Source organism: Geospiza fortis, unplaced genomic scaffold, assembly GCF_000277835.1.
Source record: "Geospiza fortis unplaced genomic scaffold, GeoFor_1.0 scaffold447, whole genome shotgun sequence".
NCBI classification, from domain to species: Eukaryota; Metazoa; Chordata; class Aves; order Passeriformes; family Thraupidae; genus Geospiza; species Geospiza fortis.
This window is the reverse complement of record NW_005054467.1, coordinates 412,092-430,234: the sequence shown is the minus strand read 5'-3', so window position 1 is coordinate 430,234 and position 18,143 is coordinate 412,092. Positions and strand designations below refer to the sequence as shown.

Below are 18,143 nucleotides of genomic sequence, written 5' to 3'. Positions count from 1 at the left end.
ACACGTGCCTGAGTCATCACTGCAGGGGCACAGACACCATCTGAGTCAGAGCCCAGGTTTGTGTGACAGCTCATGTCATTGCACGGAGCGGCTTCCGACTGCAGACTCGCATGTGGGGAAAGATGAACTGCAGTGGCTGCTAAGGAGCTTGATGTATGAGGCAACAGAGCTGTCACTCCTGAGCCCTCCTTGGAGGCCCAGTGGGGCTGCCCCTGCAGCACCTGCCACCAAACCATCTCTAGACTCTCTGTCCTGGACAGAATCTCTAAATATTCAGGATCTCAAAACCTCAATATTATGTCAGATACTGTGTCAAGGTGTCTCCTTGAAAGGACAAAACAATGACAAGAGCTAAAGTCCTCTGAAAAATTAGGTTTAGAAAAGAAAATAAGTAGAAATTCATAGCTGGTGGTGGTATGAGATGGAGGTGTTTTTAATGTAGAACTCCTGCTACAGGACCTGTGAGTTACATACTGTAAATAACCAAAAGTAATAAGGAAAAAAAACCCCACATTCCAGTTCTCAGCAAAGATTTGGAACAAGCAAAAAAAATAATTTTCATCTCTTTTAGGTATTTACACTAATAACATAAATGTTTTATAACTTTGATTAAAGGAAATAATTTCATCTTTAATTTAAACTTTGAAGTAATTTCCAGCACAAACACAGCATCTTTTTAATTAAAATAGCAGTGGACTTTTTTCCTTGAATAGTAATCATTCTTTCTGTCCTTGGAGATCATATGAGCATGTTGAAGTGCCTGAAATTACAGCAGAAAATTTTGATTGTTTTTAAGGTTAAATTATGTAAGACAGCAGCATTAAGCAGCAGCTTCAGTATTGAAAGAAGAAAAGTGTTTATTTTCCAGCACTTGTTATGAAACTGTAATGAAAAAAAGAAGTAAAAAAAAAAAAAAACAGAAGAAAAAGCTCCCCAAGGTTCCTAGATTAGTTTTGTTTTTAAAAGCAGAATGGTTTACAGTTATGTAGAAACCTGAAACTGCCTGAATGCAGCTAGTCACTTGACCTGCATTGAATCTTAAAGCAGAAATAACACAGCATTTTTTCAATTCAATGTAAGGCCCAGTAACACTGAGGTGTGTTTACTTTGTGTGTATGTTCATGTGTTAGGGAAGGAACCCATGCCAGGGTTTTATTTGTGACCCATTGACACTGTTCAAGATCTTTATTATGGTGGTTTGTGCTGCAATATGCTTTATGAAACCTCGTCTGCCAATAATTTTCTATTAACAAGCTGGTGAGACGCAGCACTGTGTGTTGAGCTGAGAGCAGGTATCACCTCTGCAGTAAGAAGTTGTCCCATGCTGGACGGTGTTCTTTGTCACTGTTTTCAGGCACAGCTGGTTTTTTTGTTGCTGATGTATTGCACCTCTAGTCCACAGGAGCTGAGCAAGGCAGAGTGAGGACACCTGTGTGAGGTGTGTGACCAAGCAGATGATGGCAGAGCTTTGAAGGGAAGTGGACTGGTTAAGCAACATCAGGGAGTCTGAGAAAAAGCTGCTGGAGCCACGGTCTTCTTTCCCTGAGGAAAGAAGGAACAAAAAAGGAACATCTGTGAGAAAAAAAACTTCAAGATCCTGTATCCCACACCCTGCAGCCCCACCCCCAACCACAGAGAAGGCAGTAAAGAATAGAGGCAAATCTGTGCTTAGGGTGGCAGGTGAACCCTCTCCAGGTATCTGCCTCACCTCCTCCAGTGCCTCTACACAAGAAGTGCGACTCTGGATGCGGCTGGTCTGTCAGCTGGTAATGTGGATGACGGTCCATCTAACCCAGAGGTGCTGCCAACCTCAGAAAGGCCAACCCTCATGTCATGACCACCTCCACGAGGAAGAAAAGATGGGTTACAATTGTTCCCTCTCCTTTCAAAAAGCTACTGCTTAAAAGGCATTCATTATTGCCAGACAACAATTCATGTACATCTTACAAATATGCAAATTGTAGTTTTACCATAAGCTAATTTGTGTTTATTTTTCTAGGAGCACCTAATAGGAAAGATGCACAAAAGCACAGAAAATCAGCAGAAAATCCTTATTTTTCCCCCAGAGGAAAAAAAAAAAGCCTTGTGCTACACTTCTCAATATTGAAAACATTTATCACATAAACCCCATGAGTATATGCCTGAAGGATTTTACCAAGCAGAGGTGCTGAAGCACCTCACCAGATCGCCTCCCCTGGTTTGGCATGAGGGTTTGGTGCAGACTAGCTCTCAATCCCAAACCAGCAGTGCCCCTTCCACAGCCCCTGCCATTGCCTGGTGCTGAGAGGGGGAGTTGTGATGATCAGTGCTCTAATAAGCAAGACAATAAACAAACAAACAAATAAATAAATAACAACAGTTATAATTAAAGCAGTCTGTATTTTCACCTTAGACATCTCCCTGCATTTTTTCCAAATGAAGTATTAGTGTTTGGTTTTATTATTGGTTATATATATATAATTATTATTTTTATTTTATTGTTTTAGAGTTTTTCCTTTTCTCTTGTCTCCTTGATTTCCTCCATTTCAGAGCCAAAAGAACTGCCTGACTGCCAAGCATCCAGGCTCCCAACAGCTGGATGCTCTCTGGAGGCTGTTGCTCTCCACCCAGTGGGCAGCCCAGCATCCCAGAGGAGAAGTGAGAAAAGCAGACTCCCACAAGCCAAGGAAGTACCTAGAGGCTGATTAATGGCAGGCAAAAGCTGGGCCACATGCTGCAGCACACACATCCAGGAAACCCTCTGGCAAAGATTAAGCTGCTGCTCATGGCCCAAGGAATTGCATCCTTTCTTTAGCCATGAAGGGGAGTTTTTGTTGTCATTTTCTACTCTTGTGCTGGGGCAGGCATTGAGGGGCTCATCCCCACACCTGTCCTGGCCCACCCAAGCTCCTGCAGCCCCTCAGAAGCCCTTTTCTATGCCAAAGAGATGTGGCTCCCTCATCCAGATTCAGGCTGGGAGCTTTGACAGGAAGAGCAATCCTAAGAGTGTTTTTTCATAAAAGCACTGCTGACTAAAATACATCTGCCACTCAGTGGATTGAGCCATTTGATTTGACATTTACATGTAGAAATCTCTTACTGTGAAGTGATTTAACACTCCACTGAAACACCATGGTTACAACATAATTTTCAGAGTAAGAAAAATTTTAAGAGTCACCTGTCCAACCAAGCTGTTCCCATAAATTTAACAAGGTCTGCAGGTGTCTCTTTTTGGGCAGAAGCCCCAGAGTTGTTGCTGGTGCTGGCAGCATTGCCTGTCCCTCTCCCTTCTGCTTTACAGGAGTAGACAGGAGCAGAATAGAGAGGAACAGACAGGCACAGAGTGCTGCAGCATTCCCTGGGCAGCTGCACCCAGCCCCTCCTCTCCTCCTTCCCCCAGGAACAGGCTAAAGGGGCAGCTCTTCTGAGAGCTGTTCGGAGAGAAATGTGTTGTTTGTTGTGGCTGGGAAAGAAAAATAGACAGTGTAAGAGGGGATAGAGGAAAAGTTGAGAAAACAAGAGGCCTCTGAAAAATCTCATGACTGAACACAACACAGGAATAATGGAGGAAGAAACCAGTTTTTCACTGGAGAAAAATCCAAAATAATAAATAGTAAGAGAAATTGAAAAAATCCAAAAGAATAGCTCCAAACCAACAGATTAAATCAATGCATTCCTCTCTGCCTTTTTGGCAGCACTAGGCTGATGATTGCCCACTTATCCACAACTGAGGATAATATATTTCACATGAGGATTAATAGGAAGATTATATTTTTTCCTTCTTACCATTTCTGAAAATAATATAATACATCCATCCAAAGCTAATACAACCTACTTTTCAAACCCAGAATGCATTTTCAGTGACCTTGTAAGGAAATCCAATATTGACAGTTGATGCACTGTACAGTATACTGGAAATATGGGAAGGTTAGAGGACAGTGAAAGACAAATAATATACCCATGTTCCTCCTCTCTTGTGTGTCTCATTTTTCCTGCTCTCAAAAAAGAAAGGTTTTCACCTCATACACATCTGAGTGCTCAGAAACATGATAATGACCAAAAGGTTATTAGAAAGCATTTAACTTTCTGCCACTTTTACAAGAGATGTAATAGGTATGTGCTCTCTATCTTTCATTTTCATTGCTTGCAGCAAAACATTTTCCAGGTTTCAGCACAGTGCTTTTTTCCTTTTCTTGATGATGCTCACCACAGGACTGTTTATGATAAGGACAGTATGATTTCTCTCCTACACCTGCGGAGTTCTATTTGTCTAGTGTATAAAAACACAGTGCACTGCCTTGACTTAATATGCCAAAGCAAACTAGGAAAACCAGACTGAAATCAATGCAGTTAAAACATGCATGGATTTTGTTCAATTAAAAAAAAATTATTACAAATATAAGAAGAATCTGTCTAAATTCTTCTTTTAAGACCAATCAGACCAATGTCAACAATAAAGTTCCAGTAACCAAACAATAAAAATTTTGTATTTTCATCTGCACTGTATTAAAACAAAATTATTTCATTTTGTGTGGGAAAGCACTTCCAAATATGCAGAAAAAATGGACATAGATGCATTGAACAGAACATTACAGTCACATGCAAAATATAACACATACCAATGCATGTGATACATTTGTATCCAATCATGCTTTTGAATTCCATGAACTATTTCTAAATTGCCTCATGTTGAGGAGAAACTGTGCTACAGTTTATTCTCAGATTTCTTTTACCCCTAATCTTAGTATTTTCCCCTAGCAATCACTGTCACAGCCTTTTACCTTTCTCTGGAGTGTTAGAAGGTGAATGGTGGAGCTAAAAATCCAGGGCCGCAGAAAGAACAACCAACTTTTAAATGAACATTTGAATTTTGGAACTGAAAAATAAAAAAAAAGACATCTGCATGAGCCTGTGCTAGAGCAACCCATAACTATATTCAGCTCTGGTCAAAACTGCATCACAACTTTTCACCTCAAATGTCCTGTTCTGAGAAAAAATGTGTGAAAATAGACTTACAGCCAAAAAAGACCCAAACAGAAAAATATTCTGGTTCTGAAGATATTTTAAGTGCACAACTGACAGAAACACTTTCTTCAGTTTTCAAGTTTTGTTGTGATGTTACATCATCTTCATACATGATACCATCTGGAAGCAGCAGTAACACATAACAAAATCCCTTCACAAAAACAAAGTAGAGACCACCCAAACTGTAACCATTCCTGGCAGACCTGAGAGATGCATAGCTGGAGGACAGCACTTTCCCCATCTGCCAAAAAAGTATACATTTAAGTGAGTGAACCATCAGCTCCCACCCTCTCATCTTAGTGTCAATGTTTTACTGCTCTCTCCTGTGTACCTACATGAAGAGATGTAAAAATGTACTAAATTGCATTTAGTTACTCTAATATCACATTGCTGAAATTACAGAAATGTACTAATTTTTAAATACATGATAAACACTAACCCATCTATTTAATGACTTCTTAAACAACATGGGGTTTGTATCCTTCCAGCTATTACAACATAATATTGAGACTAAAAAAATACTCTTTTCTGACTTTTAAAACTCTTGGAAGGGCAAAAGTTTTCTTGACTGGAATTTGTACAAGTGTCTGTTGGCCCAAAATCCTTTTTGAGCATCAGGGAGCAAAGTCTCCTCCTTCCTTCTGTACATTTGGGAATAATGCAAAGCCCTGTTTCTCCATGCAAGCCACCTCCAACTGACCCTGGAGAGCACTGCAGCATACGCAGCACTTGGCAGAGCAGAACAGACAGAAGGCTACAAAGGACCTCGTGAATGTTCTGCTCATGGACCATGACCCTATGGCTGCACCCAGAAGCATATGGTCTTCTACCCTGCACTCTGCAAATCCTTCCTTGTCTACTCCAGTCAATGTCACTTCAGTGATTCTCAAACATATCTGGGGCATGATTTTTGGACAGCACAGAAGTAGTATATTGTGATGACCTGTTATGAGTGTATTGTCCCATAATGGTGCACACTAAGTTCTTGCTGGCTACATGGAGCAATAAAGGCCACCTTTGAGGACACCATGGCACAAACCACCTGCTTTCAGATACCAAAGAAAAGAGGTATTCTAGGGGCGTTAAACCAGGTGTTACAATTCTGGCAGCTCACCTTAAAAAAGTATGCCCTAGACTTAGAGGAAAATCACAAAATAATTGATTCATTGAATCATAGAATCACAGAATATCCTCATTTGGAAGAGAACCACAAGGATCATTGAATCCAACCCCTGGCCCTGCACAGGACCATCCCCAAGACATGGGGATGCCCCAAGACATGGCCCTGCACATACCCTGCGGCATACCATGTGTGCAGCATTGTCCAAATGCTGCAGGTTTGGTGCTGTGACTGCTGCCCTGGGGAGCCTGTTCAGTGCCTAAATACGCACAGGCAAGGTTTTACCCTCCAAGTGAAAAAAACCTATTTCTGATATTCAATCTTAACATCTTCTGACTCAACTTCAGGCCATGTACTTGAGTCCTGTCAGTGGTCACCACAGAGAAGAGATCAGTGTCTGCCCCTCCTCCTCCCCTCATAAAGAAGTTGTGAATGCAGTGAGTTTCCTCCTCAGTCTCCTCTTCTCCAGGCTGAACAGACCAAGCGCCCTCAGCCTTTTCTCATACAGCTTGCCTCAAGGCCCTTCACCATCTTCATTGCCCTCCTTTGGACACCCTCTGATAGCTCAATGTTTTTCTTATGTTATGGTAGCCAAAACTTCCCCCAACACTCAGGGTGAGGCCACCCCAGCCCAGAGCAGAGTGGGACAATCCCCTCCCTTGCCCAGCTGGTGATGCTGGGCCTGATGTCCCCAGGACAGGGTTGGCCCTTGTGGCTGCCTGAGCACTGCTGACTCAGATCCAACTTACCACCAACCAGGACTTCCAGGTCCCTTTCCACAGTGGTTCTCTCCAACCTCTCATTTCCCAGTGTGTTCATACATGCAGGGTTGCCCATCCCAGGTGCAGCATCCAGCACTTTCCCTCACTGAGCTCCAGATGGCTGGTGATTGCTTGTCTCTCTAATTTGTCTAAACCTCTCTGCAGGATTTAGCACACTTAACAACACAGTTATGGCTACACTATGATTTCTGAAATCCAATATTTGGCCAGACAAAGTGCAGCAATAGTGTACACTGCAATAGTGTGAAGTGCCAGAGAGCCTCCTGTCCCCAGCACCAAGATGCTTTTGGGAAGAAAAGTGTCACTGCAATGCTACCTGTCAAATTCCATGAAGACTCTGCCTTGTCCTCCTTCGCAACCCTTATGAAAGCTCTGCAGAGATCACTCAACCACTTTGTAATCTGATCATGCTGAGACAGCTGCCAAGCAAAGACTGTCCATTTGTATCTAAAATACATTTATTTCGCCGACATTTCAGTCTCCAATAGACCATACACTCCTGCTGCACAGTTCTTACTAGCACTTCGTGTAATCCCACACTATTTTATACAAGCATTTAGAAAATGCAATGTTTTTCTTTTCCTTATTCCTTTCCTTTCCTTTCCTTTCCTTTCCTTTCCTTTCCTTTCCTTTCCTTTCCTTTCCTTTCCTTTCCTTTCCTTTCCTTTCCTTTCCTTTCCTTTCCTTTCCTTTCCTTTCCTTTCCTTTCCTTTCCTTTCCTTTCCTTTCCTTTCCTTTCCTTTCCTTTCCTTTCCTTTCCTTTCCTTTCCTTTCCTTTCCTTTCCTTTCCTTTCCTTTCCTTTCCTTTCCTTTCCTTTCCTTTCCTTTCCTTTTTTCTTTTCTTTTCTTTTTTCTTTTCATTGCTTACAATGACCCCTAATGCTTTATCAAGTGCTCTAGAATTTACTGTGTCAAAATTATAAAAGCCACAAACGGAAGTTTTATGAATAGCTAAAGAAAACAAATGGCATATGCCTTGAGGTAGTAGCAAATAAAAGCTTTTAGAAGAACTCAGATGCTTCTGCATTGAATAATACAGTTGTGAAGAAAAAATTAAATCTATTTAATATTAATTTAGTACACTGATTTCAGTGGGAATATTGCCTGAAAAGGATGTCACTACTAAGATTTCAGGAAAATAACCAAGCTTTTCATTTTCCCTTGCACATTGCAGTCTGTATTTAGGTACTGAGGGACAGCCTTCAATCTTCTGCTTCCCTACTTTGAACTATAAATCACTTCCCAGTTGTATTACACAGATGCTCAGGACAAAAAAAAGGATATTGGTCATGGTTAAGAAAACATAATAAAGCTCATAATAAAGACATTTAAAGGCTGAAAGATAAACACTTGAGCATCTAGTACTATCCTCCATTAGCTTTTTAAGTAGCACAGAAAGGAATGCAAATCCTTGCAGGCATGTAAGCATCTTTGCAATGAATATGTATTTTAGAATTTCAAACTGAACTTTCACAACATCTTTCAGCCAGTTCTGCCATTCTAAGTTATATTCCTGAAATTTTGCAAAATTAGTCATCACCTCATATGTCAAATTGTCACACATACAGAGGACAAGAGACTCACTTAAGGAAACAGACAAAGGCTCAGCTACTTTTTTGCTTTCTCACTCCTTTTTTACCTCAGGAAAGAAAAAAACTAATTTGCATCTGAATGAGTATGTGTGTCATATAACAGCAACAGAGTTTTGCATTTGGGAACTGCAAATATATTTGAATTTTATGCATGGAAAGAGCAGCAAGAATTTGAAGAATTAGACCTTCATCAAAGCTTAATTTATGTGATACAGGAAGACATAAATAGCATTCGTAAGAATGATAGCAAAAAGCTGCACGAGAACAGTTTTAACTGTATCTAATATAAATATATACATTTATTTTTTAGACCAGGGTTTTTTAATTAAAATGATGTAATGACAGATCACAATGCTTCAAGAAGTTCATCAATATTTGATATATTTTTTACTTGGATAATGAAAAGCCTGAAAGGAGTTCTAACTGATCTTTGGAGCTTTAAAGTGAACTAGAAATTCCACCATATGTTGTACATAGCTGTGATCTCAGTTTTCAAGGCAGGTAATTATGTAAAAAAAAACCCCAAACAGTTTATTCAGATACTGTACTTCAGTCTAGCCCTGTGGTATCAACTCTTAGTATTCAGATAATTATCCAATGAACATTGAAACTATGCAAAAAAATCTATGAAAAACCGGATCAGCCCTGACATGCTCCCCCTCCTTTTTTTTTCTAAGGCAATATTGTCTAAAGTCTTTCTGACAAGCTGCTACCCTGCATTGCAGTACATTCCCTAGTGCATCTGTTCTGGTACTGTAAAGGAGTTGAGGCTACCTTGCACTCTCCATTGTGCTCCAATTCACAGCATAACAAGACAACCAGAATGTTAATGCAAGTTAACTAATTATACTGCCTTTCTGATAACTTCAAAATGCAGCAGGTGGGTGGGGAAAAATTTAGTTGTCTCCCTCATATGCATGATGTCATGCCTAACACAAGACAGAAGAAGAACAGCTGCTAGAGGTACTGGCATTCCAAGTACAAACCCTAAAACATAAAAATAATCTATAATTGTTTAGAATATAAGTTACAATTTGAATATGCATTTATTATGAAAATGAAACATCCAGAGGTTGCTCTTGGTGCTCTGTGCTTGAATTATGCTCACAGAGGCACCCTCTTATAGAAGGAGAAAATGCTACCCTCAGATACTTCCCCACTAACACACACTGACTGTAGCAGCAATAATATGCCTCTGATTACTGTCATTCATCAAATCACTTTCAGTGACAGAACATAAATTAATTTTTCTCTACAAATTAACTGATGCTTCTTTTTTCCAGTTAGGTATGATAACTGATTCAGAGCAGGAGAGTGTACAGTGACACACTCTGAAGTGATAATTTAAGATAAAGACCCTTCTGCAAGTCACATGTGTCTCATGAATACACCCTTAACCTGCAGGGCACACAGGCATCCTTTGTGTGTCCCTGACACCAATAAATGCAAATTATTCCTCTCAGTCAGAAAAAAAACTGTCTCATAGGTCATGTAAGATTTAGACCAAGAGATTTTGAATCTATTTCAGTGATCTGGCTCCACATTTCCTGAAGAGCTAGAGGAGTGCAGTGGGCCAGTCAGCAGTGCCTCGGGAGCTCCCATACTTTCTGCTGTGGGACACAGCTGCCAAAAGCATTTTTGTGCCACACACTCATTTTTTTGGCTTCTTTCCCTCTACTCACAACTGAATTTGGTCTTGGTTGATACTGTAGGTTGCCTAGATACTTGAAAGACCACACTTTTTCTGCTCCTGTTTCTCCCCTTCCTGCTGGCCACTTTCAAAAGAAGACTGCATGAAGTGAACGGACCTGAAGGGCATTTCTTCACCAAAAGTCCTGGGAAACTAGAAATTTGTTTCAAAAGCTCCAAGGAAGACACTTGCTGTGCCACAGGGAGAAAGATAACTGAACGACTGTGGCTATCTGCAGGTCACAAACACTGCTGAGGATCCCTTGTTCTCTTGCATCACTTCTGTTTAAATGGTGCTATTCATTCATGTCCCAAAAGGTCACCATTTAGGAGCAAACTCTTTAGTCAGGCTATTTTTTTTTTATTTGTGTGTGAGATGCTAGATTTGCTTTGTGTTGGTCCATTCAGTCATTTTTCATATCAGAAGAAAAGCTTAACAGTCTCATGGAGTTTTAATGTAAATAATGAGGACTAAATCACATTTTTAATCTCTATAGCAAAACTTCTTTCTTACATGACTTGTGATTCTGGGAGTTAAAACAATAAAGAAGACGAAGGCATGTGCAGTATCCAGGCTCCAATTCATTTCACTAAAATAGCTTAAGAGGTATGTATTTACAGTATTGCTGACAAGAACATCTTCCTTGACTAGCAAAGCAAGTTAACACCTTATAAAAGGATGTCTGGAATATGCAAAAAGCATTTTCAAATCTGTGTCAGTGTTTCTGCAGCTGACATCCTCCTACTGCAGAATTAAAGCAATGTTAGGAAAGCATTTTTTATGTTTCTGCTTTTAGTAAGAGGAGGGAATTCCACTCATCCACAGGGAAACACTTCTACCCATTGACAGAGACAATCTTCTAAATTAGCAGGTCATACATATTAGCATAGTACTCAATGTACAATAAAGAAATACTTTCACCAATGATTTTTATATCCTATTAAGAAATTTATTTCCTCTTTAGGTTTTCTTAATACAAAGCTATGAAAGATCAGCCAGGTCCTAACTATCACTAATCAGTAGCACTTACAACACTAAAATTGTAGCCCTTGGTTCTTGTCAATTAAAAAATCTGACATAAAATACCTAACCTGCCTTGGAAAACGTAATTCTCATCATCACATTAAATTTCATTGTTGACATATTTTCAAAGGTTCCTGCCTGGTAAGCTAAAGACAATTCTGCTTCACAACTGAAAGGAGGACTTGTTTTTACCGTGATTTAAAGGTGGGTGAAGAAACCAGCTAGACTAATCCTCCTTCCTATTTCCTATTTACCTAATCGTCTTTTACGTCTTCTGGAGAGCCTTTTCTTTTTGCCTCAGGAGGGTAAAGCAACTCCAGTATAAATGAAAATCATGCCCTTTACATTTTGGCCTCAATACATCATTAAATCCTCATACTTACTCATTAATAACCATCATTAGTTGTTTTGTATGTAATTATTTATCATGCATGGCTCAGAGCACAGTAATTGTCTATCTACACAGAGACTTAAGACTGGGAAAAAATTACAATTATGTGGAATTTTAGGACAATAAAATCTGGAAATACATATTTCGCTTATTAACTTACAAAAGGACTTATTTTCCACATAGTGATATTACTTCTCTTGTCTAAATAAGTATGCATCTTAGTTGTCCGTGTGTACCACATTGACCAAAGGACTGCAGACAACAAACATATTTTCCTGTTTTCTATTATGTATATCCTAAAGCACTCACCGACACAAAAAAAAAAGCAAAAATACAGTGGGAAAAAGCATGGATTGTAAAAATGTGCAGATAAAATAAAACTGAAATTACTGAGCCAGGGTTGTTTTTCCATCATTGGCATTTTTCAGAATAGGATACCTACTGCATTCATTGAATCAATTCAGATGTGCTCATGTTAGTGCACCATCACAGAGAGATTGTCCTATTAAAAGGAAAATGTGGAGCAGGATTATTACAGTTGCACGAATTCATTTTATGAAATAAACAACTCTGATGCTGCTGCTTTAAAATGTGTCCCTTATGGCAATAGTCTTAAATTCACTAAACCACAATGGGCCTTTTCAGGAATGATTCTATTGTAAATTCAAAGAGAAAGATAACGTACCTGGAAATATGCTTTGGGAGTGAATTGCATCCATGCCAAATATACCATATTCTCAGCAAAATATGCTCCTCTCTCTCCACCCAAAGTCATCTGAAAAACTTTGCTTCAAACTTAGGGAAGAGAACTTTTATTTTCAATTATTGTTTACACTGCATTTAAGGAATGTGGCATGAGCTTATGATGAACCCTTGCACTTCCTGGGCTTTGACTAGTACCAGGCTTAGTTTGCACTGGATTTCAATGACATGACAGCAAAAATCAGGGGAACCTCAAGGCTCCTGAACACCTTTAAAAGGTTTAAACAAAGGCTTAAGCCTTCATTACCAGGTCTGTACATCCAAAGGCTGTGCAGAGATGACTGTCAGCCCACTTGTCTATTTGTAACACAAGACAAGGGGCCTTATCTACCAGTCCTTGCCAGCTGTTCTACAATTCAGTAATTGAGCCCTACTCCATAATGAATCAAGCCTCAGTGTAAAGAAGGCTCTCTTTGTATACCCTCAGTGTCCAACAAAACCTCATTACATCTGTTTCAACAAAAAGCAACTGGAAAGAAAATAATGTATTTTCAAGGTAGAAGAGCAGCCAAGTGTTTGAGGAAACTGAATTTTGTTTGTTCCAGTCTTTGCCTTGGCTTTCTGAGAAAGAACGAGCCTGCCAACTACGGCATTGTATTTTGTTCAGTGGAAATAGCGGCATCTTATAGGGAGGTTACAGTATAAATAAATTTTCTTGACCTTTAATAACTAAAAATCGACTCAAGGAAGCCCTGTATTGAACAAATTCTGTCCAAAAGCCTAAGAAAGTCACATTTTTATCCCTTTTCTGTTCAAGTAAGAGAAACTGGAATTTTCGGAGAATACACCAAAGTATTTATGCAGCATGCCAAGCAGCATCACTACAGTATTAATACAGCTTTTAGGATTCAAACTGTAAAGCAGTAATTCTGAAACAGGGGAGGTTTCTATAAACAACAACAACCAACCAAACAAAAACAAAAAAAACCCCCAAAACCGGAAAAAAACCCCAAAACCCAGAAAAAAGTAAGAGTTCCAAGGCTCACTCAGTAGGCCTTGCTAGTGCCAACAAAAAAAACCCCAAATCCCCCAAAGTTAGGAAAATTCTGTGCTTTGCAAAATAGGGCACAAATATCAAATCATATCATAACATCATGTCAGCAAGTTCTAGCCACTTCCCTTCTCCAGTGAAATGTATTTAATTATCATTATTTTAATTTAAAATGGGTAAACCATCTCTGGAGTAAAAAGCTCTCAAAAACGATTCTCTTCTTCATGCTCAGAAGAATTATTTTGTTGCAATACTTAGTTTTTGTGCAATCCAACCTTGCAATTCTTTAAACAAACTGAATAACACAGGAATTTTTATATCTTTAAAAATACAACAAGAAGGTAGTATCTTGGAAATAGCTAAACATTTAACAACTGATCCTAAATGCTGTCCCTAAAAGTCTGATCACCTACCTCACAAATAAGTTCAAGAGAAGATGTTAAAAGCAGCAGAAAGAAAATACTTTCAGTGCGTTCTAAAGTCAATCTGATGATCAATAAATTTAAGCCTGGAAAGGTGAGCCAGAACACTGATGCCCCAGAAATGTATTCTGAGGGGAAATGACACCATGCAGAAAGACAGTAGCAGATAATTTTCAATGTAGAGTACGAAAATTCGAGGAAAACGCTAGGGCCAAAGCAGCATCACATCCTGGGGCTCCAAGGCTGTCAGATCGCCCCAGAGGTAACAGCTCACTAAGAGCCAAGCTGTAAAGCAGGAACAGTGGTGCACAGTTCTGAAACAGCCACAGCTGGTGAGCTCAGGCACATGAAAAACTGCCCATAGCGAGAGCTTCAGCTGAACACTTTCACTCCAAAGCAAGACCAGAGACAACTGATAAAGCAGAAAAATCCCCAAAGAAATATAATGAGGAAATAATTGTGAGGAATTAAAAAAAAATAAAGAAAAGAAATAAAATGAGGAATCAACTTCAGATTGATTAAGCTACTTCAGATCCCACAGGTTTGACAAATCCAACAGGGAAAAGGAAAAACTGCTTAAGCAAACACAAAGGTACTATTAGTTGAATGTTGTTGGTGTAAGAGCCTCCAAAGTCTCACATATTTGTGACCCTGCATTGAATTCATGAAAGTGATAAAAAGTTCAGCTGGTACCGACCTCTTTACAGAAGATGAGACATAACCATGACCTGGTTGCTATCATAGAAACTTGCTGGGTTGAATTGTGCAACTGGAGTGCTGTCTGATGGCTACAAACTATTCAAAAAGGACAAGCAAAAAAGAGAGTTGGGAGAATTTTCCTCTATGCCAAAAATGAGATTGATTGCACAAAGATGTTTTTGAAGAACATCAATGAGCAAGTCAAGAGCTTATGCAAATTAGAGACTAAGCCAGCAACAGAAACCTTGAGGTTGGTGTCTACCACACATTACCTGATCAAGGAGAGAGGTTGGTGAAGAGCTCTTTCTTCAGCCGCAGCAAGAATCACATTTGCAGGCCACAATCCCAATAGAAGACTTCAGCCACATAGATTCTTGCTGGGAAAATCACACGGCCAACTGCAAGCAGTCCAGGTAAATACAGGAGAGCATCGAGGGTAGCTTTCTAGTCCAAATGATGAAGACAGACCAGAGGAGAAGAATTTCTTGACTCATTTCTCACTAGTATGAAGGAATTTAGGAGGGACACCAAAACAGGAGGTAGCCTGGGCTGCAGAAATCAGGCCCTGGAGGAATTTCCAGTGTTGAGGGGTGAAGGTCTGGTAACATGTAGAATGAGCACCATAAACCAAATATGGCATACAATGCAGTTTGAAAGAAGAGGGAAAGTTAGCAAGAAACACCAGGAAGAAATGTGAATGGCTTGGAGAGTCTGCAAAGGAAGAAAGGAAGGAAGCAGGTTCAAAAGGAAAATAGGAAGTGATGGTGCACAGACAATTTAGAGCTGTATCTCAGAGGAGGTAAACTGCAGAAAACCTGTAGAGATTTCAAAAAGAAAAGGGTGGCTTTGAAATGGATTTTTTGCCTGACGACTTTCTTCAAGGGGATCAGTTTCTATTCTTAGTCCAAGGAGTGAGATGAGTTGCAGAGATGTGCAGGTAAGATTACAGAGGAGTTACAAGATGACAAAAGGGAATTAAATGGAAAGGAAAGACAGGCCACAGTGCTTGGACAGTGCACTCAAGCAGAGACATGCTGTCAGTGGGAACAGAAGCCCAGTCTGGGATCCAGGATCCACCACCCTGAGAGGAGTCCTTGACTTCTGGGCCACAAAATAGCCTTCTCTCTAAATGGGAGAGACTGAACGCCTTTGTCAGTGACACAGGCAGGGGCATCAGAGCACCCTCGGCAAATGTGCTGACAACACCAAGCTGTGTGGTGTGATGGACACACTGCAGGCAGGGGATGTCACCCAGAGGCACCTGACAGGCCTGAGAGGGGCCTGTGTGGATCTCATCAAGTTCCACAGAGCCAAATGCAAGGTCCTGCACCCAGGTCAGGGCAATTCCAAGTACAACATATAGCACAGGCTGGGCAGAGAATGGATTGAGAACAGCACTTAGAAGTACTTGGGATGCTGGATGATGAAAAGCTTGATATGACCCTGCAACATGCACTGGCAGTCCCGAAAGCCAAACATGTCCTGGGCTGTGTTAAAAGATTGTGGGTAGCAAGTCAAGGGAGATGATTCTGCCTTCCTGCTTCACTCCCATGGAGAATTCTCCCCTACCTGGAGAGCTATGTCCAGCTCTGGAGCCCTCAGCTTCAGAAAGACATAGACATACTCAAGCAGAACCTGAGGAGAACTGCAAAAACATCCAGGGAGGTGGAGAACCTGCCCTGTGAGGACAGGCCGACAGAGCTAGGGGTTGCTCAGCCCAGAGATGAGAATGCTCCAGGGGGACCTTAGAGCAGCCTTCAGGGGGGCTATAGAATAGTTGAAGAGGAACTTTTAACCAGGGTGATAAGAGGAGGGCTAAGGGTTTTAAACTGAGAGAAGTTTTAGATGAGATATTGGAAAGAATTGTTTACTGTGAGGGTGGTGAGCACTGGAACAGGCTGTCTGGGCTTGGAACAACCTATCTCCCACGGCAGGGGGGTTAGAACCAGGTGATGTGTAAGGGCTCTTTCAATTCAGACACTCTGATTCAAACACTTTCACAGTTTATATAAGCAGGTTATGTGGTTTGTATGGAGTTATTTTTTAGAGACAGAGAGTATTTGCATTTTGCAGTCTTACTTTATTAAAAAAGTTTGTTTCTCTCAGGTGTTCAGTCAAGCACAGAATAAGGAAAGAAGGGAAAACAGGAGCTTTCTGCCTTGTATAACATGGAAGGCATCTACAGAGCTTCAACTTTTGAGGCAGCTTACCATGTAACTTTATCCAAAAACCTTAGAACTTTCCCTTTGACTTGAGGGAAATTCTTTTCATACTATGTTAATTAGTGTTGCTATGGCTAGTTAGAAAAAAAATGTTACCTCTTTGTCTAACGGTCAAAACAAACTTATAAACACCTGCCAGAATCTGAATGCTTCCAATGTACTAGTGCATGTATAGATAACATGAAACTTGGACAGAAACAAGCTTATTTTTTTCCATTTGCTTTCACGTTCTTTCCCATCTGGTGGCCTTCTATGACGGAGTGACTACAGCAGTGGGTAAAGAAAGTGTTAGGGGTGCCATTTATCTGGACTTCAGCAAAGCCTTTGGCAGCATCCCCCACAATATCCTCCTCTCTAAATTGGAAATGGATTTGATGAGTGGGCTAAAAAGTGGTTGGATGGCCGTGTCCAGAGGGTGGTGCTCAATGGTTCAGAGTCCTGATCAACAACAGCTGGTGGCCCTTGAAGATCCCTATTGGGACTAGAACTGTTTAATGTCTTCATTAATGACACAGACAAAGGAATTAAGTGCTCCCTTGACTAATCTGCAGATGACACCAAGCTGAGTGGTGCAGCTGACACTCCTGAGGGACAGATGTCATCCACAGGGACCTGGACAAGCTCGAGCCCATGGGAATCTCACGAGGTTTAACAAGGCCAAGCTCAGGTGCTGCCCCTGGGTCAGGGCTATCCCTGGTGCCAGCCCAGGCTGGGCATGAACAGACGGAGAGCAGCCCTGCCCAGAAGGCCTTGGGGGTGCTGTGGGTGAGAGCTGGACAGGAGACAGCCATGGGCACCAGAGAGCCAAGTGTGTCCTGGGCTGCAGCCAGAGCCCCTGGGCAGCAGGGCAGGGAGGGGATTCTGCCCCTCTGCCCCGCTCTGCTGAGACCCCACTGCAGAGCTGCCTCCAGCCCTGGGCTCCCAGCACAGGAAGGACACGGAGCTGCTGGAGAGAGCCCAGAGGAGGCACCAAGGTGGGCAGAGGGGTGGAGCACCTCTCATGTGAGGGAAGGCTGAGAGAATGGGGATTGTTTAGCCTGGAGAAGAGAAAGCTTTGAGGTCCCTTCCAGTCCCTGAAGGGACTCTACAAGCAGGATGGAGAGGGACTATTCACAATGGCTTATGACAGGACACAGGAGAATGCTTTCAAACAAAAAGAAAGTAGGTTTGGATTACATATTAGGAGGTAGTTCTTTATGGTGAGGGTGGTGAGGTCCTGGCACAGGCTGCCCAGAGAAGCTGTGGATGCCCCAGCCCTGGAAGTGTTCAAGGCCAGACTGGATGGGACTTGGAGCAACCTGGTCTAGAGGAACGTGTCCCTGCCCACAGCAGAGGGAGTTGAAGCCAGATCTTCTTTAGAATTCCTTCCAACCCAAGCCAATCCATGACTATATATCAATATTTTATAGTGATTTTTTTTCACATTATAATTAAAACAGGCAAAA

The 18,143-nt window shown here is 41.1% G+C and overlaps 1 long non-coding RNA gene across 1 annotated transcript; it reads right to left on the bottom strand.

The window, feature by feature from the left end:
* Window positions 1-409: 409 nt before the first annotated feature.
* LOC115948668 lies at window positions 410-1,842 on the bottom strand. Its single transcript, XR_004082459.1, has 2 exons — window positions 1,709-1,842; window positions 410-1,542 (listed from the first exon to the last, which is right to left on the bottom strand). It is a non-coding gene; the product is annotated as an uncharacterized LOC115948668 (long non-coding RNA).
* Between the last annotated feature and the right edge of the window lie 16,301 nt (window positions 1,843-18,143).